This window comes from Trachypithecus francoisi, unplaced genomic scaffold (assembly GCF_009764315.1).
Source record: "Trachypithecus francoisi isolate TF-2019V2 unplaced genomic scaffold, Tfra_2.0 Lachesis_group16, whole genome shotgun sequence".
NCBI lineage: Eukaryota > Metazoa > Chordata > Mammalia > Primates > Cercopithecidae > Trachypithecus > Trachypithecus francoisi.
This window is the reverse complement of record NW_022681461.1, coordinates 67,447,005-67,474,754: the sequence shown is the minus strand read 5'-3', so window position 1 is coordinate 67,474,754 and position 27,750 is coordinate 67,447,005.

The following is a 27,750-nucleotide window of genomic DNA, read 5'->3' as shown; positions in this document are numbered from 1 at the left end:
CCTTATACAATGCATCCTCCAGAGGGAAGAAACACTGTGTCCTCACACAGCAGTAGAAAAGGAAAGAAAAAAAGCCCTAACTCCCTCCAGCCCTTTTATAAGGCACTAATCCACATGAGGCTGAGCCCTCATGGCCTAATCCCCTCCTATAGGCCTTGCCTCTTAATACTGTTGCATTGAGGATGAAGTTTCAACATGAATTTGAGGGAACACAACATTCAAATCATAGCACTATGTTTGCATTTACTTGCTTTGACTTTTTTTTCTTCTGGAATTGATCATTGCTTCATTATTTTCATTTGCCTTATTTTCAAACATTGTTTCATTCTGCAATTTTCCAACAATACCAACCACAGAAATTCTCTTATTTTAGTCAATTACCACAGTATGCATGTATGTGCTGAGAAACATCCTCCTTCACCCCCACACCCTGGAGTCCTTCGTCCTGCCCAACTGTGGATTCAATCACTCCCTAGCAGGAATTTTCAGCTCTTTCATGGGAATATTTTCACCATAATTTAAAAATTGCCTTGTTTTTTCTTCTGGGTTGGATCCTCCGTTTCTTTCAGAACACTCTTCTGAGTCTTCTCTTTCCTGGTTTATACCTTTGTATTGTTGGAGCATGTCTTCCAGTATTTCCTCACATACTTTCAGAGATATATTTTTGAGACACTGTTTGTTTAAACATGTCCTTATTATACCCTAATATACAATGATGAATTGTCTGTATTTATTTTTTCTGCTGGAAATAATTTTCTCTCAAAATTTTGATGGAATTCATCCACAGTCTTCTAATTTCTGTGCTGGTGATGTCACCTAGATACTTGATCATTGTATATGGCGATGGAAATAGATTGAGCAGAGGAATGCTGCTTTTCTTTCTGGAAGATTTTACGGATGTTCCTTTCTCTCTGAATGTTGCAATTTTACTCAGAAGTGCCTCAATGTGGGCATTTTTTAATTTGGGGGGATGAGAACATGGGATTCCTCAATCTAAGAGCTGATGTTCTTCATTTCTTAAATACATGTATCCACACACTTATGTACAAATACACACACGTGTGTAGAGTTTACATATGTATATATACACTGTATGTATATATAGTGCATAGTGTGTATATAGTGTGTGTTTGTGTGTAGATATACATATATATATTAAAATTTCTCTCCTCTATATTTTTATATCCTTTCCATAATTATTATTTATATTGGAACTCCTAGATGGGTCTGATATCATTCTCTTCTCTTTTCTGTTTTCTGTATTTGTGTCTTTATGTTCAACTTTCTAGAGATTTCCTAATTTATCTTCCAACCCAGCCATTGAATTGTTTTAAAAATATTTTGAATTTTAAAAGTGTACCCCACACTTTTTACTTCCAAATTTTCTGCCATTTTTAATAGAACATGTTCATACCCCACTAAGGACACCAATCACGCTTGTATGTAGGTGTGTCTTGTAGTTTCTATTTCCTCTGCAGTCGCCTTCTACCTGGTTTCTCTGCATCAATCCTTCGCCACTAGAGTCCAATTTCAACATGGCAGCAAGAATTATTTTAAAAAGTGATTAATGTTTTAAGTGATAAAATAATCATTACCCCCAAAAACAAGCAATATGGAAATTTATAAAGTAAAAAGTAAAAACTTACAATCCCACTACCAAACAACTGTCATGAATATTTGGTGGCTGTCACTCTGACATCTCTCTAAGGAACATATATCCCTGCCTAAAGAATATATAGAAACATGATAGATGAGAGACCGATAAAAGTGTAATTGCTGTTATAAGGGCTATTTTATTTATTATCATTATTATTATTATTTATTTATTTTTTTGAGATGGAGTCTTGCTGTATCACCCAGGCTGGAGTGCAGTGTTGCAATCTCGGTTCACTGCAAGCTCTGCCTTCTGCGTTCACACCATTCTCCTGCCTCAGCCTCCCAATTAGCTGGGACTACAGGCATCCGCCACCATGCCCGGCTAATTTTTTGTATTTTTAGTAGAGATGAAGTTTCACCGTGTTATGCAGGATGGTCTCGATCTCCTGACCTCGTGATCTGCCCACCTCCTAAAGTGCTGGGATTACAGGCATGAGCCACTGTGCTCGGCGTATTATTATTTTTTACATGATACATATTTATTGTATGCAACATGATGTCTTGATACATGCATACAATATGAAATGGCCAAATTAAACTTATTAACACATGCATCGCCCCACGTAACTATCATATTATCCACAGTTCACTATGCCAGAAATTATCAGGTACACAATAGATTGTTACTAACCCTAGTCATCATAATATACCACAGATCCCCTGAACACATTCCTCCTGTCCAACTGAAATTTTATATCTTTTGACCAACATCTCCTGAATTGCCTCAGCCCCCAACCTCTGGTAACCACCATTCTCTCTGCTTCTGTGAGTTTGTGACTTTTTTAGATTCCACATAAAAGTGGAATCACGTGATATTTGTCTTTCTGTGCCAAGCTTATTTCACTTATTATAATGTCCTAGAGGGCTACTTTAAAATAGATGCTTTAATCAAACACCTCACGTTCTCACTCATAGGTGGGAAATGAACAATGAGAACACTCGGACACAGGCTGGGAACATCACATACCAGGGCCTGTCGTGGGGTGGGGGGTGGAGGGAGGGATAGCATTAGGAGATATACCTAATGTAAATGATGAGTTAACAGGTGCAGCACACCAACATGGCACATGTATGCATGTGCAACAAACATGCATGTTGTGCACATGTAACCTAGAACTTATAATAATAATAAATAAAAAATAATAAATATAAAAAATAAAAAAGGATGGTTTAAATTTAGTTTTACTTGATTTAGCAATAAGTAAAATATATTGAAGTAAACATGAAAGAACTGATGAATGCCAAATTAAGTATTTTCCACCAGAAGGAGAGACTAGTGTCTGAAATATCTCTAGAGTTAAGAAAAAGAGGTAACAAGAAATTTTAAGTTACACTCTTTTTTTAAAAAAATAAATGTTTCTATTTTAGACCTGTTGACTCCTGCTGTGAAGAAACCAGTGGTCTCATATTCTCTCTCTCTTTTTCTCTCTCTGTCTCTCCAGTCCCCCTCTCTCACATGCTATTCTTAGGAAGGTTTAAAACATTTACATATTCTGGTCTGAAACCACAATTTTCACTGTTGTTTCAACTTAATTGTATATTTAATTGAAATCTGTCATCACCCCTGACCCATTTCCTATGGCTTATATCCAATTACTTTGTCATCATTTGTATTTTTGTTTACCTGATTTCATCTTCTGGAAGCTTTTTGTTTTCCAAAATATATATTTTGTTTAACCCCATCTATTCAAAATATTCTCATTTCGATGTGTAATGAATACAAAATCACTGAGATATTTTAGTATCTTTTTCTTAGCAAGTCTTTAATCTCTGGTGTGTGTTTTACGCTTAGAGCACTTTTCAATTCCACTGGCCATATTTCAGGTGTTCAGTTGTGACACGTGGTTAGTGACACCAGTCTTGAGGGCACAGTTCTGGACGTTTGTCTTTTCTTTTGTCTCCTGTTAAATCATGATTTCACCCCTGCAGTTTCTCCAAATTGTGAGGTTCGGTCCTAGAAGGGATTGCGGGGGTGTCAATTTTTGGTTTATTGTGTTCTCCAATGTTTATAATTTTTTATTTTGAGATCATTATAGATCCACATGCAGTCAAATGAAATCATATAGAAGCTTTTTCAAATAAGAGACTGGGGGGTCCTTGGTTCCTTCAATTTGTGCATGCTTCCCGATATCTGCATCCTGCTTTTACACTTGAAAGTAACTTCCTTTTTAAATGTAAGTGAGATCATGTAATTCTGATGTTTAAAATCCTGCCGTTGCACCCCATTTCACTCACTAAAAGCCAACCATCTCTATAGTAGATGACAAGTCATGAAAGTTCTTACTATCAGGTACTCCTCTGTTAATAGATGGGTAAGATTATTGCCTCTCTGCTTTCTTCAGCTTCTCCACCTCCTTCTAATTCTTTTCTGGCCAAATGGCCACCACTGTAAGGCTTAAGGTTTTCCCCTCTGTCTTTCATTGCCTTATGCCAGATATGCACATGGCCCACGCCCTCACCTTCAAGATTTTGCCCAAATGTCACCTCAGTGAAGCCTACCCTGAGCAGCCAATTTAAAATGAGTTACTTCTCTCCACCCATTCAACAATCCCAATTCCCTGTTGCAGTGCTCACCCTAGTTTCTTCTTTTCCAAAGCACTTTGCACTTTCTAATATGCCATATAATTTACTTATTTATGGTCTTTGTTTGTTTAATCCCATAGACAAAATAAAGTTCGGTCAATTACTGTTGACCATGATAGTTTGTTTAACTTATCTGGGTCTCAGTTTCTCCATCTATAAAATCTAAATGAGAACAATTATTTTCATTTATTTAGTGGCTACCATGTTCAGTGCACTGTGATAGTCTCTTCATATGTAATTTGTCATGTAAGCACTGCAATCACCTTCAGGTAGATTGTCCACATCTAGCAAATGAGATAACATTAGAAAAGGCTAGGTGACTTGCCCAAGGTCCCACAGCTAGTAATTGATGCAGACTGGAGAGAATTATAGGAGATAACTTAGATACCCACTACCATTTAAAAAAAAAACTCTTAGTAAATGTTTACTTAAAAACATTTTATTTATTGAGCGTTTTTAGCATAAAGGGCTGTTGAATTTTGTCAAAAGCCTTTTCTGCATCTATTGAGATAATCATGTGGTTCTTGTCTTTGTTCTGTTTATATGCTGGATTATGTTTATTGATTTGCGAATGTTGAACCAGCCTTGCATCCCAGGGATGAAGCCCACTTGATCATGGTGGATAAGCTTTTTGATGTGCTGCTGAATCCGGTTTGCCAGTATTTTATTGAGGATTTTTGCATCGATGTTCATCAGGGATATTGGTCTAAAATTCTCTTTTTTTGTTGTGTCTCTGCCAGGCTTTGGTATCAGGATGATGTTGGCCTCATAAAATGATTAGGGAGGATTCCCTCTTTTTCTATTGATTGGAATAGTTTCAGAAGGAATGGTACCAGCTCCTCCTTGTACCTCTGGTAGAATTCAGCTGTGAATCCATCTGGTCCTGGACTTTTTTGGTGGGTAGCTATTAATTGTTGCCTCAATTTCAGAGCCTGCTATTGGTCTATTCAGGGATTCAACTTCTTCCTGGTTTAGTCTTGGGAGAGTGTAAGTGTCCAGGAATTATCCATTTCTTCTAGATTTTCTAGTTGATTTGCGTAGAGGCATTTATAGTATTCTCTGATGGTGTTTGTATTTCTGTGGGGTCGGTGGTGATATCCCCTTTATCATTTTTTATTGCATCTATTTGATTCCTCTCTCTTTTCTTCTTTATTAGTCTAGCTAGCGGTCTGTCAATTTTGTGATCTTTTCAAAAACCAACTCCTGGATTCATTGATTTTTTGGAGGGTTTTTTGTGTCTCTATCTCCTTCAGTTCTGCTCTGATCTTAGTTATTTCTTGCCTTCTGCTAGCTTTTGAATGTGTTTGCTCTTGCCTCTCTAGTTCTTTTAATTGTGATGTTAGAGTGTCAATTTTAGATCTCTCCTGCTTTCTCTTGTGGCATTTAGTGCTATAAATTTCCCTCTACACACTGCTTTAAATGTGTCCCAGAGATTCTGGTATGTTGTATCTTTGTTCTCATTGGTTTCAAAGAACATCTTTATTTCTGCTTTCATTTCGTTATGTACCCAGTAGTCATTCAGGAGCAGGTTGTTCAGTTTCCATGTAGTTGAGCGGTTTGGATTGAGTTTCTTAGTCCTGAGTTCTAGTTTGATTGCACTGTGGTCTGAGAGACAGTTTGTTATAATTTCTGTTCTTGTACATTTGCTGAGGAGTGCTTTACTTCCAATTATGTGGTCAATTTTGGAATAAGTGCGATGTGGTGCTGAGAAGAATGTATATTCTGTTGATTTGGGGTGGAGAGTTCTATAGATGTCTATTAGGTCCGCTTGGTGCAGAGATGAGTTCAATTCCTGGATATCCTTGTTAACTTTCTGTCTCGTTGATCTGTCTAATGTTGACAGTGGAGTGTTGAAGTCTCCCATTATTATTGTATGGGAGTCTAAGTCTCTTTGTAAGTCTCTAAGGACTTGCTTTATGAATCTGGGTGCTCCTGTATTGGGTGCATAGATATTTAGGAGAGTTAGCTCTTCCTGTTGAATTGATCCCTTTACCATGATGTAATGGCCTTCTTTGTCTCTTTTGATCTTTGATGGTTTAAAGTCTGTTTTATCAGAGACTAGGATTGCAACCCCTGCTTTTTTTTTGATGGAACGTACCTCAAAATAATAAGAGCTATTTATGACAAACCCACAGCTAATATCATACTGAATGGGCAAAAACTGGAAAAATTCCCTTTGAAAACTGGCACAAGACAGGGATGCCCTCTCTCACCACTCCTATTCAACATAGTGTTGGAAGTTCTGGCTAGGGCAATCAGGCAAGAGAAAGAAATCAAGGGTATCCAGTTAGGAAAAGAAGAAGTCAAATTGTCCCTGTTTGCAGATGACATGATTGTATATTTAGAAAACCCCATTGTCTCAGCCCAAAATCTCCTTAAGCTGATAAGCAACTTCAGCAAAGTCTCAGGATACAAAATTAATGTGCAAAAATCACAAGCATTCTTATACACCAGTAACAGACAAGCAGAGAGCCAAATCAGGAATGAACTTCCATTCACAATTGCTTCAAAGAGAATCAAATACCTAGGAATCCAGCTTACAAGGGATGTAAAGGACCTCTTCAAGGAGAACTACAAACCACTGCTCAGTGAAATCAAAGAGGACACAAACAAATGGAAGAACATACCATGCTCATGGATAGGAAGAATCAATATCGTGAAAATGGCCATACTGCCCAAGGTGATTTATAGATTCAATGCCATCCCCATCAAGCTACCAATGACTTTCTTCACAGAATTGGAAAAAACGGCTTTAAAGTTCATATGGAACCAAAAAAGAGCCCGCATTGCCAAGACAATCCTAAGTCAAAAGGACAAAGCTGGAGGCGTCACGCTACCTGACTTCAAACTATACTACAAGGCTACAGTAACCAAAACAGCATGGTACTGGTACCACAACAGAGATATAGACCAATGGAACAGAACAGAGTCCTCAGAAATAATACCACACATCTACAGCCATCTGATCTTTGACAAACCTGAGAGAAACAAGAAATGGGGAAAGGATTCCCTATTTAATAAATGGTGCTGGGAAAATTGGCTAGCCATAAGTAGAAAGCTGAAACTGGATCCTTTCCTTACCCCTTATACGAAGATTAATTCAAGATGGATTAGAGACTTAAATGTTAGACCTAATACCATAAAAACCCTAGAAGAAAATCTAGGTAGTACCATTCAGGACATAGGCATGGGCAAGGACTTCATGTCTAAAACACCAAAAGCAACGGCAGCAAAAGCAAAAATTGACACATGGGATCTAATTAAACTAAAGAGCTTTTGCACAGCTAAAGAAACTACCATCAGAGTGAACAGGCAACCTACAGAATGGGAAAAAATTTTTGCAACCTACTCATCTGACAAAGGGCTAATATCCAGAATCTACAAAGAACTCAAACAAATTTACAAGAAAAAAACAAACAACCCCATCAAAAAGTGGGGAAAGGATATGAACAGACATTTCTCAAAAGAAGACATCCATACAGCCAACAGACACATGAAAAAATGCTCATCATCACTGGCCATCAGAGAAATGCAAATCAAAACCACAATGAGATGCCATCTCACACCAGTTAGAATGGCAATCATAAGAAGTCAGGAAACAACAGGTGTTGGAGAGGATGTGGAGAAATAGGAACACTTTTACACTGTTGGTGGGATTGTAAACTAGTTCAACCATTATGGAAAACAGTATGGCGATTCCTCAAGGATCTAGAACTAGATGTACCATATGACCCAGCCATCCCACTACTGGGTATATACCCAAAGGATTATAAATTACTCTACTACAAAGATACATGCACACGTATGTTTATTGCGGCACTATTCACAATAGCAAAGACTTGGAATCAACCCAAATGTCCATTTGTGACAGACTGGATTAAGAAAATGTGGCACATATACACCATGGAATACTATGCAGCCATCAAAAAGGATGAGTTTGCGTCCTTTGTAGGGACATGGATGCAGCTGGAAACCATCATTCTTAGCAAACTATCACAAGAAGAGAAAACCAAACACCGCATGTTCTCACTCATAGGTGGGAACTGAACAATGAGATCACATGGACTCGGGAAGGGGAACATCACACACTGGGGCCTATCATGGGGAGGGGGGAGGAGGGAGGGATTGCATTGGGGAGTTATACATGATATAAACGTCATGCACATGTACCCTAGAACTTAAAGTATAATAAAAAAAAAATAATAAAAAATAAAAAATAAAAAAAAAAAAACATTTTATTTTTCATTGCATCCATTTTAATAATTGCTTATGTAGTTATTCCCATTTTACAGATAAAGAAACTGAGCTCCCCGGAAGTTAAAATACTTGGTCAGAAAATTGGTAATTATTGAACCTGGATTTCACAACCAGGGTGTCTCTGGCTGCAAAACTCTTACTCTTTTGATACTACCAAAAGGCATTCAAAGTTTGCTGGATGAAGAGTAAATGTAACTAATGTATAGTTTCTCATTTTTACTTGCTAAATATAAAATCTCTTCTTCAATACTGCTTAAGCACATGTTATTTGATCTGGATATGATTCTCCTAATGAATTTAGGCAGTGAGAAATTAACACCATTTCAATAAATTGGACATTGACATTTTTTGAATTGCTGTCTATTTTACTCCAATTTATGGAGTAATCAGCACTCTATTCCATAATGCTATGAGGTTTCCCACTGCTATCAATCATTTCTTCTCTCTTCATGGTATTACTGCCTTCACTTGGTGGCCTCTGCTGCCAAATAAAAGGTCACTTAATGGGTCCTTACTCTTTGGAGCACCATCCAAAGCCTCCTCTTCAATCAGCTTCTCAGGGAGAGATCCAGGTGGGGGCAAAGAGGCAGGTCATTTCACTTCTGTTTCCATGGCAACCCATATATGAATGTTATCTTAGCCCACGACCTTGGACATAATGACCCCTAATCACATCCTCTGCGCCCCTCAGGAGTCAGTGACTGCTATGTCAATTTCCTGTGACTCACTTTAATGGCACAAATCTCAGAAAGGAAGACAACCCATCTCAAGCAGGCAGGGGCAACCAGCAATTACTTTGGGGCAGAAACTTAGAACAGACAGGGTCTTTGCAAGAATGCTACAACAGCAGTAGTTAAAATATGTTACTAGGCTCTGAGGTGCCAAAGAGACCACTCTTCTTGGAGTGTTTCAGCTCCTAATTAACCCTGACTCAATTCAGTTTTGACCTACTTCATTTCTAAATCCCACAAAAGATCATGTGAATAAAGGAAACTATGTCTAAAGAGAAATCTCTGAAGAAACAAAGAATGCTGGGATAAGTAGGAAGAGGATACACTATATGGTCGAAGTTAACTATCTTCAAATATATCAAATGTTGACATGATAAAAAAATTGGGGTCAGACTGTTATCTGGAAGTACAATCACTGGGAGACAGTTACAGGCAGGCATCCTCTCCTTGGGAGGCTCATATATCATGGTGGCCAGGATAAGATTTGAATCACAGCTCTCCTTTTTACTAACTGTATGGCTATGTGCAAATGTTGGTTTTTCTGTTACTTATATTTCCTCCTTTATAAAATAGGAAGAACATTGGTATTCCTATATTTAATATTTATTAAGTCTGTCTTCATTATTTTCAAAGAGATACTGTGAGGATTAAATATACAAATTCATAGAAAACTTAGCTTACTGACTGGCACATGCGATGTATGTTAAAGGCAGTCATTTCTTTGCTGTTGTTATCATTAATATTACTTAACCTGTTACTAACAATAAATTTTCTGAAAGTCAAACATGCTAGGAAAGGTTGCTTTAGAAGGTATTAGTTTCCACTGGACAAACTCTGCCAGTGAACATATGGCAAAGGTGGAAGGGGGTGCAATTCATCAGAAGCTGAGATTTAAGTACTCGGAGATTATTTGAAGTATAGACTCTAAATTTATAAATTTATAATTGGAAGTTGCCATTATACTGTGATGTTTAGATTTTCCTCAGTATTTACAAATATCAATAGTGATATCTGTTCTGTCTTTCTGATAGCCGGTAGGTATGAGTAGAACCACCAGGTGTTACCAAAGCAAACTGATAGAAAAATTTCAGGCCTCCTCTTTATGTCACTTCCACGCTTTCATCATTCCAGCACCATAAATTCTACCCAGCTCTATTTTTTTATGTTTTTTTACATATGTCACTCTTAGGCCATTATATGCCCATGTGTAAGCTTAATTTCCTACTTTCATGGGTTTTCTTTATCTACATCCAAAGCTCAACAGTCAAGAAATCCTGTGAAAATTGAACCTTGAATACCATCTTCTCTTCCCATAGTTCTCCTATAGCATGAATGTCTTGTTCTCTTGTGGACACGTTAACTCATTCAGCACATAGTCTGAACCACTATTCTGTGCCAGGTGTGCAGACACTATGGATAGAGCTAAGGACCATCTACCTTAAGAGCATGATGGAGCTTTGGCCCTAGTGGTGGAGGCAAATAAGCAATATGTTACATAAACAACCAACTTTACCCACGTGGAACAGAATAGCATGCAACAGTAATAGTGAATGGACTAAGACCAAACCTATTAACATGGCTACATCTCAAAAACTTATGTGAGTGGACAAAAGAAGTGTGCTTTTAATAAAGTAATAACACATTTACATGGATTTTGTAGGTATATGCGAAGAGTAATAGAAACCAAGTTCATAAAAGCGCTTACCTCAAGTGGGATTGAGAACAAGAGAGAAGAATGGAATCTAGTAGGAATATTCAAGGGTTGTAACTTTTTAGGAAAATCTTATTTCTTTTTTTGGAAGGCGAGTATATGAACTGTTTCTTTCATATATTTATGAATGAACATTCACATATATGAATGTTGATATATATGTAAATTTTTCAGAAGGTACCTCAAAAAAGGATATATATATATATACACACACATATATATATACACACTTTCATATACATTTTTAAAGAATGATTCATATATATGAATTAAATGATCTCTAAAATAAAATATTACTATAGAAAGATATTACAGCTTGCCAAAAAAGTGTTTTCAATGACACTATTTTATATCTATCTATCTATCTATCTATCTATATTTTTTTTTTTTTTTGAGACAGGGTCTCGCTCTGTCACCCAGGCTGGAGTGCAGTGGCCGGATCCTGGCTCACTGCAAGCTCCGTCTCCCGGGTTCACACCATTCTCCTGCCTCAGCCTCCCGGGTAGCTGGGACTACAGGCGCCCGCCACCTCGCCCGGCTAGTTTTTTGTATTTTTTAGTAGAGATGGGGTTTCACTCTGTTAGCCAGGATGGTCTCGATCTCCTGACCTTGTGGTCCGCCCGTCTCGGCCTCCCAAACTGCTGGGATTACAGGCTTGAGCCACCGCGCCCGGCCGACACTATTATATTAAATCAAAATTAGATATACTTGATTTAGAAGGGGCTTATGATAGGAATAGCTTCTCTGTGTCTCTGTGGAAATAGCTTTGAAGAAGAGATAACTAAGTAAAATGTGGAAATGTGGGAGTGAGGGGTAGAAGGGAAAGGCGCTCCACTAACTTTACTCCTTTTTAAACTTTTGCTTGCATTTTGATATCAATTGCCAACATGAAACCGATTTCAACCTATTATAGCTCCTCAATTGAACAGGCAGCCCATTAAGACATTACATCTTACTTAATTTTGTATCCGCCGGAGCAATGAACAAAATTTATTATGTTAAACACTCATAAAAGTCAAGGCCTCGGACCTCATGTAACCTGAAAGTCACAAATATGCTAAATGTTGAATACACATTTATTTTTTAATTTATATTTCATTGGCAACTAGCCCAAGTTTATGAGGTTTTAAAATGGATGTTTATATGGATTTTTTTTACACTATCTGTGCCATCTAATATTTCATCTGGATTTTCAATAAAGTAATGAAGGATATCTTTGGATCATGCCCTTCTCTCTGTGTAAAATACGTTTTCTTTTTTATCCTTCAATAATCAAGTTCAATTTGCTCTATTTATTAAAGTCCTGCTCACATGCCTTGCCTTCATGAAGTCTTTGCTAATCAGTTCAGCCCAAAGATGGGGCTGCCTCTTATAGACTCCTTTGTAACTCTGTGACATTGGTTAGGTTTAGCATAGTTCATGGTCCATTGTAGAGAGCCACTGCATTGTAGCCATTAATATTATTGAAGGATATTCCCTGCCTTTAGAAATGTACACTTCACCAGGGAGATAGCAATGACACAGATGCAACATTATATGGTTTAATACAATTCGATATGTCCCACAGCCTAACACGTTCATTTTTTGGCACAAAGCAGCTGCTCAAATAAGAAACGATGAAATGAATAAATAAGTCAATGAAATGATCAACATATGAATTGTATTTGTCTAGCCCGTTGGAGATCTCAGCCTTGCAAACATACACCTTGCACCCCAAGGGGTAGAGTTATTTATTGTTTGCATAGGACAGCACTTTGACAAATGAACAAAAGTCTGAGCTGGCTTCATTAAAAGGGATGGATATAAAGTAGCAACATGTCTGTGCTGAGCCACTGAAAGTAAAATGGGATAATTGCTGTGGTTACATTGAGGTTGATCAAGCTGAGAGAAACAAGTTTCAAATCGTTCCAATCAGTCCTAATCCAGCAGAGTTATTAACAGTGTTCTACCCTGGTGTGACTGCATCTGCTAACCTGAGACAATGATTTATATCACAGTTTATGAAAGTTCCAATTTGTCCTAATTCGATAAGTGAAACCCAGCAAGGCAGGCAGGAGACATACATTGCACTAGGACTGGAATTCCCATTTCTTTCTCCTCTCTGCACCACCCACAGACTCATAGGTGACGTGCATCTGCTTGCCAGGCACCTTTTGTTGTAGTCTTGAGCTGAGGGAGACAGAGCAGCAAGTTGAAGTAAAAGTTCTCAATCACACCCTAGGTCTGAAAGATCCAGCAGGAAAGGGTGTTTCGAGCAAAGCTGATATGGTAGAATCATACAATTAGACGAGTCATGGAGACTTCTGAGTCTAGGAGTTCTTAATGTGGAAATCATGAGACCTTAGGTTAGAAAGCAGTGATTTTATGAATGCTGCAAAAGTGTGCATTTATGTGTTTGCATGTGTTTGTGCAATTTTCCTTCATCAGGAGAAAGTTCAGAGCTTTCATTGGACCTCAAATTGTTCTTGCGACCTAACGAAGTTATGAACCATTGACAGGTCTAATCCACTCAGTATAAAATGAAAAAACAGAAAGTAGGTCATTAAGATAATGTCCCTAAATCACTATTAGAGAAAGAACTGGGGATAGATTACAGGAATCCTAAAGCCAGACAGGAAATAATTTACATGTTTGACCACAGGAAAAAAAAAAAATGTAGCTTCAGCCAAGTGTGGTTTCTTGGACACAGTTTTTCCCTATCCCTTCCTCCTCCTGTCCTATTAGCAATGCTGCTCCCATTTAGACAGCCAGTTGAGTGTCTTCTTCATATCCAGAGGTATCCTAAAAAAACAAAAAAACAAAAAAACAAAAAAAGGGGCTATTGATAGACATGGAGACATAGAGATCCCATGATGCCATAGAGAGAACATGCTAGCAACAGTTTCTGGTAGACTGTCAGGCACAGAATTACATGAAGTACATATTTTTTGGATGAATGAATGAGCTGAAGGACAGGAAATATTGTGTACTTCTTTGACACTCTTTTTGACAATCTGAAAATGAGAATATTCGTTTTCAGAATGTCTCAGCTTCCTTTGCTTTAATATTTGATGACAGTGACAGTCATTTACTTGTGACCTCATTTCCCACTATGAATTAGAGACCTTTTTTCAAGAGATCCCATGCATCTGTGCTTAGATTGAGGATGGGAGAACTGTATAACCCCCTAACTCAAGGAGGCAGCTACCTTTTCAGCTCAGCTGTAACTACTGTTCTCTGACCCTCAGTCCAAGGCAAGCAAGCTCAATATGCCAATATGGATTAATTTGTCTCATTATTAAAGTACATAAATAAAAATGCTTGAGCGTCGTTCCTAACCAGATCAGATTCAAGGCTCTGAAGATACAAACGTAAATTTAAAAGGGATCTTTCCTTAAGGGATCTCACAATCTGTGGGAAGACTGATATATACCCTACAGGCAAGGACTCAATCCTTGACTGCAGTGTACATATTTGGATTGATAATTACTGAAGTCACAGATTGAGCAGAGTATTCAGATCATATGGAGAAAAGAGCTATGATGGTGCAGCAATGGAAGTGAAAGAAAAGCATTAACTCAGTCTTGAGGATAAATAAGTGTGAATGGACCAGAGAAGTCGAAAGAAAAATCCATAAAACTAAGATGGCCCAAGCCAAAGCATGACACTCTCAAGGCACATTACTATTTCTAGAGTGGTGAATACTCTGGTATGAACCTAGGGTGGTGCTTGGCATTTAAAGAGAGCTCAATAAATATTTCTTGAATTAGTGAGTGAATCAATAGCTAAATAATTATAATTATTAACAGTGATACCTAGATTTATTAAATTATTATTTAGTGCCAAATTCAGTATTAAGCGCTTTTCATATATTGTATCACTTAATTTCCACAACAACCATAGAAGACAAGATTTGTTATTTTTTCCATTTTGTACATGAGTTTCCTAAAGCTCAGGGAGGCAGAGCTTAAACTCTTTAGTGATGGTGAGAATCACAAATTCCTGAGACCCACCACAAAAGTTCTAATTCAGTAAGTCTGGGGTGAGGGCATGGATTTGAATTTTTTGGGAGTTCCCAGTGGGGGCTGATACCACTGGTCAGGTGCCTCAGTTTCTCCGACTTAAGAAAAAAAAGAGCAGGGATTCAAGGCAAGGAAAGTGATGGGATTCTAATGGTCAACTCTTCACTGAATTCCTTTCACAGTGCCTCATCTGAGGGTCTCAGTCTCACCCTATATCAACACAGCAACTGCAGCACGAACCTGATCAACACTTGACCTGTCATTGCTTCTTGGAAAAAATGAGGAAGGCATCCTGACACAAGTGAATCACATTTTCCAGGCAGATATTTATTCATTAGATGCATATCACACCTTTACTCAGAGTCTGGATCCTAAGCTTAAAATACAGGTGATTATCCAGTCACAAAAATAACCACTCTGCATCGAGCCTTTAAACAAAATGAGGAAAGAGGGCCTGGTGAACACTGAGGATGAGAGAAAAAGACTAAAAAAGTTCATCATGAAAGCCTCTATTTTTAAAAACTCAAATGTCAATTTTCCAAAATAGAACATTTTATCCCCATTTTGTCCCTGATCTGAATCTGACATGTTTCTCCTCTGCACTGCCTTTCTGTGAAGGGCTGTGGTCTTTTCCTTGAGAGTCAGTGTGGTGTGGGAAAGAAGTGTGGCCTCTGCAGTGAGAGAAGATGAATCCCAGCTCTGCTCCCTTCAAGCCACATGGATTTGGCTACCTAAGCATTCAAAGGCTTGGAGCTCGGGGGTTGAGGTGATCAAATCCTTTCCATTTGCCTGGGACTTCCCTTCTTCCCCTGCTGTTTTTTTGTTTCTTTGGTTCTGTTTGTTTTTTTTTGTTTGTTTTTTTCTTTTTTTTCTGAGACAGGGTCTTAGCTTTGTCTACCAGGCTAGAGTGCTGTGGCATAACCATGACTCACTGTAGCCTTAACCTTCTGTCTCAGCCTCCTTAATAGCTAGGACCACAGGTGCACACCACCATGCCTGGTCTTTTTTTTTTTTTTTTCTAATTTTCTGTAGAAATGGGGTCTTGCTATGCTGCCTGGCTGATCTTAAATTCCTGACCTCAAGCAATTTTCCTGCTTTGGCCTCCCAAAGTGCTGGGATTATAGGCATAAGCCAACATGCCCAGCCTCCCATTTTAACACTGAACGTCTCATGTCTTGGGAATCTCTTAGTCTTGGGCAAACCCAGGTGTTTGGTCATTCTGTTGCAACACCTGTTAAAATATAGAAACAGTTCAGGTATAGCGGTTCATGCCTATAAACCCAGTGCTTTTGGAGGCCAAGGAAGGAGGATTATATATGGCCAGGAGTTTGAGACCAGCCTCAAGAACATAGTGAGATCCCATCTGCACAAAAATTTTCTAAAAATGTAGCCAGATATGGTTGTCCACGCCTCTAGCCCTAGCTTCTCGGGAGGCTGAGGGAGGAAGAATGCTGGAACCCAAGATTTTGCATTATAGTGAGCTATGATTGTGCCACTACACTCCAGACTGGGTGACAGATGGAGACACTGTCTCTAAAATAATGATGATGATGATAATAATAATAACAATAATAAAAAGCAAAGGTTTATATTAGCTAGTTTAGAGGGGTGTTGCAAAGGCTTAATTATATAACACCAGCTATAGTGGAGGCAATTATTGAAGGTTGGTTTACTCCTTCCCTTGTCCCCAGATACGACTCTGAAAATTCTGGCATTCTACTTGAACCCCCTCTCTAAGGTACAGCCCACACATTCCACACTCTAATCCTTGTAGAGCATCTTCCGCTAGCTCTAGTCACTCTGGACTCCCACCTCCACTGCCTCAGTGCAGAGCCTCATGTTACTATGTCCTCAGCTCTTGTCTTCCCAATTCCATTCTCTGCCTCTCCAATACATCTCACAAAGAGCTCTTTCTGAGTCATCAGTCAAGCACATTATTTTAGAGCTACATCCCTTTCTATGACTCTGTTTTCCCTAACCAAAACTGAAGCCCCACCTCTTCAAGAGGCTAATGGAAGCCCTCTACAAGTGAGTGATCACCTCCTTTTATGGCCTAACCTCCTACGGTCCACACTTCAGTTTCAGTGATTTGCTTGGGGTTCTCAAGTAGTGTCAGCTCTCTATATAAGGTTTTTCCTCTGCCAGAGAGATCCTCTCTGTATCCTAAACTGAGGCAGTGCCTCTCAGCCATGGCACTATTGATGTTCAGGGCCTGATAGCTCTTGGCTATGGGGACTGTCTTGTGCATTGTAAGATGTTTAGCAACATCCATGGGTCCGTGGTCACTACCCTCTACTCCTTAAATGTCAATATTCCTTCACACTCATCAGTTATGAACCAACCATCTCTCCACACAATGCCAAATGTTCCTCAGGGGACAAAACTCTCTACTCTTGAGAGCCAAAATTGTCTACTCACTTCTGCTCACAACCAAAAATCTAGCCCTTCTGATATTCATCAGATCTTCCTAACATATGCTTGCTTATGCTTTGCTTTGCATCAATTGCTTAAGAATATTGTTCTTTCTCAAAATATTGAGAATCATTTTAAGGAAAGATCTGCTTTCCCTTTTTATCTTTTTACTTTCTCCAGGAGCCAGTATAAACTCTTGATTAGCAAGTCCCCAAGTAAGTATTGGTTGAATGAACTGTAAAGTCAAATAGATGGCTTTTTGTTTGTGCTTTATGTTTCTTGATGAAAGTTAACCCAGGGTTTAAGTCCACTAAAATCATCTAATATTACTAATGCCTTTAAATAAATATATATGTATGCATGTGCATACTACTAAATTTGTAAAGTTTGCATTTACAAGCATCTTGTGAAGACCATAAAGTTTCAGAAAATATGGTTTTCTCATCCTTCTCCAATCCCGTTTTATATTCTATCTTTGTTTATTTTCCCTTGACCTTCCTTTTTCAAGCTTGGTCCAATTTTACCTGGATTTTCAACCTTTGCTTAGCTTGCAAGTCTATATTGCTGTGTTAGCCAGTTATACAGTCACATTTGCTTCTCTATCTTGTCTCTTTTAATCAGCTGCTCCACTAACTGGTGGCTGGCATAAAGAATTCGTGCTAAGTGCACATCTGTTCACATCTGGCACATAAAGGCCTGTAGGTCACATTTGTACAGGCAGCACAGCTGATTTCATTCACAGCAGTCTGAGAGAAGAAAAAAAAAAAACAAAACAAAACAAAAAAAACTCTGGCCTAAAAGTTTTTTGTATTTGATCGAGCACAGTAATTGGGGCATTTCCAGCTGGCATGCAGTTTGGCACAGGGAAAAATGAATGAGGCAGGTTAGGATCAGGATGCTGGCCGTTGCCAAGACCCTTTCTTCTTTTGGTTCCTTCTGGACTCCAGCATAAGCAGTGAGAGAGGCTTGTCCATCTCATTCTGTCTTGCAGTGTGCTCTCTCTCAGTTTGCTGAGACCAGTCAATGTCAGACCATTGTTTCTAAACAACAACCCTGACTGTCCCTGGCTTGCAAACATTAGCAAGAGCAGGCAATGTTTTTACAAATAACTGAGATTGTGATTGTCTTTCCTCACTCTGGTCCTGCATCTAAAGTAACAGATTGGAGAAGGGAAGCCAAAGTTCTGGATCCTGCTGGGAAGGTCAGAGCCTCCTTCTGATTTATTGGGGGCCTGCTGCTGAGATCAAGAGGCAAGGGGACACATTGGGAAGTAGCCAGGAAAACACAGGCTGGTGTGGATGAAGTCCAAAATGAACTCAGGTTTTTGCATACAAAAATGAAATGAAAGTTATTTGTGAATGTTCTTCTGGGACAAATTGTTGCAGGGGCCAAAGAAGCATTCACTGGCGGCCTCAACTAGATGTTGTATAAGGCATTTTTAAATCTTGATATTTCTTTAATTTTTTTCTATCAACTTAATTATTTCTACTCTCCAAATTATATTGTTCTTTAATTTACATCCAGTAATACTTTCTATATACTTCTCCGTCTCCTGCTTCTCCCAGCTGGATTTTTCCATAGTCAGAAGGCAGCTGAACTCCACAGGATATGATGTGATCAAGAGCAGGTAAGCCACTCACATACCTTCCTCAGACAGCCATCGTATCTGACATTTCACCAATAAGGACTTAAAAAAAAAAAATGGAAATTTTGATTCTTGAGTGTTACTGTCACTTAGTATGGTAACTGAAGTTAATACTGATAAATACTTTGTTGGAAAAATAGCAATTGCTAATATTTTTCACTGCTGGCTAGTCTTCCAAAGAGTTTCATATATGCTACCTCATTTGACCTGCACATTAATCTTGAGGTATAAGTAGGTAGGTCTTTGAGAACTAACCTCATCAAGCTTTCTATTTTCATCTCATAAATGGAAATAATGATGTATTCTGCTTGCCAAATATTTGGGGGAGACATGAAGCAGAACAGAGAAATATATATTTATATACACACACATTAAATGCAAAGCAGTCTACAAAATGTGAATTTAGTGACTAAATACATATCTCCTGGAATCAAACTTTTTCCTTTAGTAAATTGTTTGTCCACTTTGCAGATGAGGAAAGTAGGGTACAGGGACAGCAAGTGATACATTCAAGATGCAACAATTAGTAATTAGAATATGGTGTTCACACATTACATCTAGTGGGTTTTTTTTTCACCATTTTATCTTCCAACTACATTCAAAGAGTGAGTCTTCAAGATAATTCAGAGCCAGTGAACCCATCCCAGAAGGATGATGACTTCAGCAGACAAGAATTGTTATGCTCTATCCTCTTGTTTGGTTAAATGTGCAGATAAATGCTGCCGGAACCACTTTCATGGAGTAAACAAATCAATGGAAGACATGACCTCTGTGTTTAAGGTGTACTTGTGAAGCTAGAGAATCCGTGCATGAAAACTAACTGATAATATAAGTCAAAACAGTGATATAAGTAAATGATGTTACAGAATTCTGGACAAGAATAGGAAGATATCAGAAAATATTTCTTGGAGAAGGTGGAGTATGAGGTGAATCTTGATTACATTTAAACAGTGAGGAAAAGTTTCAGAAAGGTGATCGCATACACAGGAATACACCAAGGAGCACTCAGGGAGAGAGTGCTTACTTTAAATGTGGATGGACTTAAGTATAGAAGTTAGAAGATATGGTTCCCAGGACTGACACTACCACTTTACTGTCTCTGAGAACTAACCTCATTAAGCTTTCTTTTTTTATCTCAAAATGGAAATCATGATGCATTCTATTTGCCGAGCATTTTGGGAAGACATTAAGCAGGACAGAGAAAGAAAGAAATATGTATGCACATTAAATGCAAAACAGTCTACAAATGTCAACTTAGTGGCTAAATATGTAATCCCTGGAATCATACTGTTTCCTTTACTAAAATATTTTTCAATTGAACTATAACCCACTTGTATAAAAATGTATAATGCACAACATTAAATGTACAAATAGATGCATAAAAATCAACTACATATTAAGGAAAAAATACAGAGAGGTTATTAAATAGGAAAAAATGACTTAAACAAGCGTCTCAAAAGAAGAACATATTCAACCTCATTAGTTGTTAGGGAAATACATACGCAAACCACAAAGTGTTAGCACAATATAGGCTCCAGAATAGCTAAAATAAAAATAACATACAATACAAAATATTAGCAAAGATGTAGAGAAATTAGAACTTGCCTGCACCGCTGATGAGAGTGTACATTGTTTCAACTACTTTGAAAATCTGTTAAAGTGTTTGCTAATGCTGTTCAAATGAACACCCTATGACATGGCAATTCCATTCTTAGGAATATCCCACTGAAATGCATATATTTGTGCACTCCCAAAAGAAACACAAAAGGATATTTATTCAGCAGAAATATTTTAAACCTTAATACAACAAAAATAGCAAGAGTAGAATGGATAAAATACAGTATATTCATATAATGGGACACTAAGCAATGCCATGAATAAACTATTTCTTTTTTTTTTTTTATTTTTTATTATACTTTAAGTTCTAGGGTACATGTGCATAACGTGCAGGTTTGTTACATATGTATACTTGTGCCATGTTGGTGTGCTGCACCCATCAACTCGTCAGCACCCATCAATTCGTCATTTATATCAGGTATATCTCCCAGTGCAATCCCTCTCCCCTTCCCCCTCCCCATGATAGGCCCCAGTGTGTGATGTTCCCCTTCCCGAGTCCAAGTGATCTCATTGTTCAGTTCCCACCTATGAGTGAGAACATATGGTGTTTGGTTTTCTGTTCTTGTGATAGTTTGCTAAGAATGATGGTTTCCAGCTGCATCCATGTCCCTACAAAGCACGCAAACTCATCCTTTTTTATGGCTACATAATATTCCATGGTGTATATGTGCCACATTTTCTTAATCCAGTCTGTCACTGATGGACATTTGGGTTGATTCCAAGTCTTTGCTATTGTGAATAGTGCCGCAATAAACATACGTGTGCATGTGTCTTTATAGCAGCATGATTTATAATCCTTTGGGTATATACCCAGTAGTGGGATGGCTGGGTCCTATGGTACATCTAGATCTAGATCCTTAAGGAATTGCCATACTGTTTTCCATAATGGTTGAACTAGTTTACAATCCCACCAACAGTGTAAAAGTGTTCCTATTTCTCCACATCCTCTCCAACACCTATTGTTTCCTGACTTTTTAATGATTGCCATTCTAACTGGTGTGAGATGGTGTCTCATTGTGGTTTTGATTTGCATTTCCCTGATGGCGAGTGATGATGAGCATTTTTTCATGTGTCTGTTGGCTGTATGAATGTCTTCTTTTGAGAAATGTCTGTTCATATCCTTTGCCTACTTTTTTGATGGGTTGTTTGTTTTTTTCTTGTATATTTGTTTGAGTTCTTTGTAGATTCTGGATATTAGCCCTTTGTCAGATGAGTAGTTTGCAAAAATGTTCTCCCATTCTGTAGGTTGCCTGTTCACTCTGATGGCAGTTTCTTTAGCTGTGCAGAAGCTCTTTAGTTTAATTAGATCTCATTTGTCAATTTTGGCTTTTGCTGCCATTGCTTTTGGTGTTTTAGACATGAAGTCCTTGCCCATGCCTATGTCCTGAATGGTACTACCTAGGTTTTCTTCTAGGGTTTTTATGGTATTAGGTCTAACATTTAAGTCTCTAATCCATCTTGAATTAATCTTCGTATAAGGAGTAAGGAAAGGATCCAGTTTCAGCTTTCTACTTATGGCTAGCCAATTTTCCCAGCACCATTGATTAAATAGGGAATCCTTTCCCCATCTCTTGTTTCTCTCAGGTTTGTCAAAGATCAGATGGCTGTAGATGTGTGGTATTATTTCTGAGGACTCTGTTCTGTTCCATTGGTCTATATCTCTGTTTTGGTACCAGTACCATGCTGTTTTGGTTACTGTAGCCTTGTAGTATAGTTTGAAGTCAGGTAGCGTGACGCCTCCAGCTTTGTCCTTTTGACTTAGGATTGTCTTGGCAATGCGGGCTCTTTTTGGTTCCATATGAACTTTAAAGCAGTTTTTTCCAATTCTGTGAAGAAAGTCATTGGTAGCTTGATGGGGATGGCATTGAATCTATAAATTACCTTGGGCAGTATGGCCATTTTCATGATATTGATTCTTCCTATCCATGAGCATGGTATGTTCTTCCATTTGTTTGTGTCCTCTTTGATTTCTCTGAGCAGTGGTTTGTAGTTCTCCTTGAAGAGGTCCTTGACATCCCTTGTAAGTTGGATTCCTAGGTATTTTATTCTCTTTGAAGCAATTGTGAATGGAAGTTTATTCATGATTTGGCTCTCTGTTTGTCTGTTACTGGTGTATAAGAATGCTTGTGATTTTTGCACATTAAATTTGTATCCTGAGACTTTGCTGAAGTTGCTTATCAGCTTAAGGGGATTCAGGGCTGAGACGGTAGGTTTTTCTAAATATACAATCATGTCATCTGCAAACAGGGACAATTTGACTTCTTCTTTTCCTAACTGGATACCCTTGATTTCTTTCTCTTGCCTGATTGCCCTAGCCAGAACTTCCAACACTATGTTGAATAGGAGTGGTGAGAGAGGGCATCCCTGTTATTTCTAAATGCAACAACATTGAAAAATCTAAATAACAACAACATCCAGTGGTAAACAATTGCTTACTGTATAAAAATCATATATGTAAAGCTCAAAAACAGAAACAAAAAACAAATTGATTGTGGTAGAAGTCAAGATAGTGGTTACCTTTGGGTCAGGGGAAGAAAGGATCAAGAGACAGCACGAGGGTCCTCCTCGGATGTTGGTTATATTCAATTTCCTGAGCTGAGTGTTAGTCACATATTATACAGGTGCGTTTACCTTGTGAAAATTCAAATTGCCTTCTAAATCGCAGCTCCAACATCTAAGATCTATATAAACTTGGACATATTTTTAACTGAGTCTCATTTTCTAAATCTCACAGAACTGTTTATTTAGATGATACATGTAAGGCATATAGTGCATTGCCAATAATATAGTAAGTGTTCAATCATCATTAGCCTTGTAATCAATATTACTACTCATAAATAATGTTAATAAAAGTACTTACACCATACGGTTTTTATGAAAAAGCTACAGAATGGTCAAAATTTTACATTGCTACTGGCACATAATACATTCTCAAAATAATAAAACGTTTGAAGTCATGATTATTGAAACTTAAGCTTGCACAATCTCTGGCCATTTCCAGATATTGAAGGTCAATGTCTCCCAATAAACCTTGATTTTCTGAGAAATACACACAACATGAAGTCTGTCTGAGACACTGGAGAGGTACCATGTTTGCAGATACCAGCTCCAGAATGGGCCAGCATCCTAGCACCCAGTTCCTCTCCCTTTCATTCTGTTCATGAGCACATGTACAGTCACTTTCTGCCTTGCTTGTGGAGTGTGGCCCAGGTGTGAAACATTCTATTTCTAGCCATAAGGGAGCTGTGAAAACAGAAGGTGTTAAGTATTTATCAGGATCATCTATTTGGCTTCTTTATTAACATCTTATTTGCAGGTTAGCAAGGAAAGGGAGGGTGATCTTATGCAAGTGGCTGTAGACCAGCAGCGTGCTAACTTTGGAGTCCAACAGAACGAGCTTCATTCCCCGCCACAGTCACTGACCAAAATGACACTGGGCCAAGCCATTTCAGCTCTCTGTGCCTCTCACTGCTTGCCTGTAAAATGAGAGTAATAACATACCTACTTTTTAGGCTTGTCATGAGAATTAAATGAAATGGCTAAAAATATTGCACAATTTTGATATGTATCTACATGAAAGGGTAATGCTTATTTGTATTTCATTCTGTTCTCAGTCTTGACTACATTTATTTCATGAGTTGAAATTTACATACCATTAATTTTTCCATCTTAAAGTGTTTAATTCAGTGATTTTTAATATATTCACAAGGTTGTGCAAACATCAGTAATAAGCAATTTCAGATTGTTTTCATCACTTTTAAAAGAAACTTCATACCCATTGGCAGACATTCCTCCTTCCCCCATCCCTCTTTTCCTGACAATGAGGAATCCACTTTCTGTGGATTTGCTTATTATGAATATTACATACAAATGAAATCATTCAATACATGGTATTTTTTTGTCTGGCTTCTTTCACATAACATGTTTTCAAAGTTCATCATGTTGTAGCATGGATCAGTATTTCATTCCTTGTTAATGGCTGAATAATATTCCATTCCAAAATGTATTTTGTTTATTGTTGACTATATTCTTAAGGAAAGTTTGGAATTAGCTTAGAATAATTCTTAAGAAGTCACAGATTAGCTTTTATGTTCAGATTCCTAAAGCAGAAGTTTACACTAGGCTTAACATTGAGAGATGCCATTGCGTCTTACTGAAGATCACAGATTCTGTAGCCTCATGTTTGCATTTGAAAGCCAGCTTCATCACTTCTGACTGTATGAATTCAGGAAAGCAATGTTATTTTCTCCTGTCTTATTTTCCTCAACAAAATAAAGATAATAATATCTCTCATGTAGATTTATCATAAAGACAAAATTAGACTTCCTAGTCCAAGGGTGCAGAATTAGAACTTTTATTCCTAGTACCCTTTTTTTTCCCCTAGTCCATAGTCTTATTCTCCTGTATATGAGATATAGTAAGCTATTCAGAGTTTCTGGAAATAACTCTCTTTCTTAACAATGGAAATGGACCTCCCTCATTAGCCCCAGTGATCAGTCTTCATCACTTGAACTGCACAGAAAGTTACCACTGTCAGGTGTCGTCTGCCATCCTGGGATTATAACTGTGAGGTAAAGTAGCATAGTTCTTTTTTGAAGATAACTATATACCTAGGACTATGCCAATCAATTCAGATGAACTGGGACTTAAATACTGACTAGCATGCCTTTATTGGAACAACTTTGACCTCAAGCAATTAAAAATAAAAGCTATTTTATAATAGTCCAAAAAGATAGCTATTAATGATATAAAAATAAGATAGGGTGATAGCACATATATACATGTATGTCTATCTATCTATCACCTATCTCTCCTTTCTCTCTCTCTCTAATCTATATCTTTCCAGCTATTTTTCTGCTACCACAACTTAAATTGGAGCTAGTCATCAACATCTGCTGAAATCAATTGAAAAAGTCATTATGTAAGAGTTCAAGAGGTGTATAGAAGTCCTTGTGTGTGATGGATTCTGAATTGGGCCTTATTCATTCCCATTCTTTTCAGTATCTTGTTTCATTGGTTCAGATCACTAGACTGGGACTAGGTATCCTGAAGATCCATTCTCTGCAATCATCCATGGAAGAAGCAATCACCTGTTAAATTTAGATTTCTTGAATCTGCCAAGACTCTGACACAATGATAAACAGCCACCATTTCTAGTAAAGGTTGGGGAAGCTCACTCTTTCATTGTTAATTGCTTTGTGGTACTGAACCATAAAGATGACAGCAAGTCAGGCCACAGCAACACACAATCATGCAGGGATGGCCACCCATCTCGATGATATTAAGGTCATTTAATTCATCTCCAGGGTGCTGGTTAATTGGCTACTACTAGGGTTAGGATATCACTTTCTGAGTAACTGAGTTTCTGCAGGAACTTCTTGGAAAATTACAAAGAAAATTGTTCTCTTACTCACTGTTGCTAGTGTCGCATAGGGAAGGGGGGTACTCAGTGTTCCTTATTTTTACCTTTAGGTTCTTTATTTTATCTTATCTGTGCTCTTCTCAAGGAGAAGAAACACCAATGTAATTGATCAGTGTCAAGTTATTGATTGGACCATACTGGATAGTGGATGTGAGGACTCACTGCCATTAAAATACCCAAAACCCTCTCCCTCTTTCTCTCTGTCCCCTCCCTATCTTGCTAAGCTTGGATCATGTTTAAGATCAAATATCTGATATTGGATTTTGGAGGGAAAAATAGAGGAATAGTAATATTTGGCCTAAAGAGGACACTCTAGGTGCTCAAGTCCTGCTTATGAGAATGTATGTGGTCAGAGTTTCCATTAACGATAAACTCTCATATTCCTTACGATTTGAAAACGTTTTGTACATGGAGATTTTCTTTAAGAACTACATTCTAAAGGGTTTCTACATTATTGAAAATATTAAATCATTTCCAGTTCTTTGGCTTAATTCTAAGAAATGGCAATACTCCTTCCCCACTCACATCATTTTATCCTTGTTTCTAAAACTGTTTTTTGGTAGGTATTACTGGAACATTCTGCAGTGAGAGGTTTTGTAATTTGCTTTCATATGGTTTCAAAAAGCCTGTGCCAGAAGAAAATGTAAATGCAGTAAAAAATAGTTGAATAACATAAGAAGAAAATACTGGATAAATAATAATAATTTATTCAAAAAATTATGGATTACCTATTTTGCACTAGTCATTATTCTAGAAATTGGGATTATAGAAGTGAACAAAATAGTAATAATCTCTGCCCGTGTGGATCTTAAGTTTTGGTAGAGTAGATAGATAAGTAAATAAGTAAAATATTCAATCTGCTGGATGATAAGGGCTATGGAGAAAAAGAAAGTTAAAAAAGAGCCTAGAATATTTTGGCTCCAGAGGGAGTTGGACTTTTTAAATAGGACTTTCAGGGAAGAGTTAACTCAGAAGGTAACAATGGTATAAATTTTAAAAAGGTAAGAAAGAGAGTCATATGATATCTGTGGCAGAGGTAATGACAAGTAAAAAGGCCGTGAGGCAGAATATTGCCTGGCATTTTTGAGAAACTGTAAGGCAATAGAGCCAGAACAAAGACTAGAGGAGAAAAGTAGAAAACAGTGTTTGAGAGGAAACAAGAGACTGGATCATGAGAAAACATAGACACAACCTAGTTTAGATGTTTTTCATTCAACTGTATTAAAGTTTAATTTATATGCAACAAAATGTATCTGTTTTAAGTACACAGTTGTATGAATTTTGACAATTGTATATTGTTATGTAACAACCAACATAATCATTGCATGAAGCATTTTCATCATCCCCCAAAAGTCTCCTGTGTTCCCACCCTCACCCAACCATAGCACCTGGTCATGTAGAATTTGTTTTCTGTCATGATAGTTTGTCTTTTCTGTAATATATCCTACAATATATACTATGCTTATAGTTTTTATGTTATGCTCCTTTTACTTAGCAATAAAACTAAATGAACATGCAAAAGCATGGATGAATCTCAAATGTGTTATGCCCAGTAGTATTTTATTGGAAGAGTTTGCCAAAATGTGTAAATCCACTTTATTAGTCTGTTCTCACATTGCTATAAAGAACTTCCTGTGACTGGGTAATTTGTAAAGGAAAGAGATTTAATTGACTCACAGTTCTGCAGGCTGTATAGGAAGCATGGCTAGGGAGGC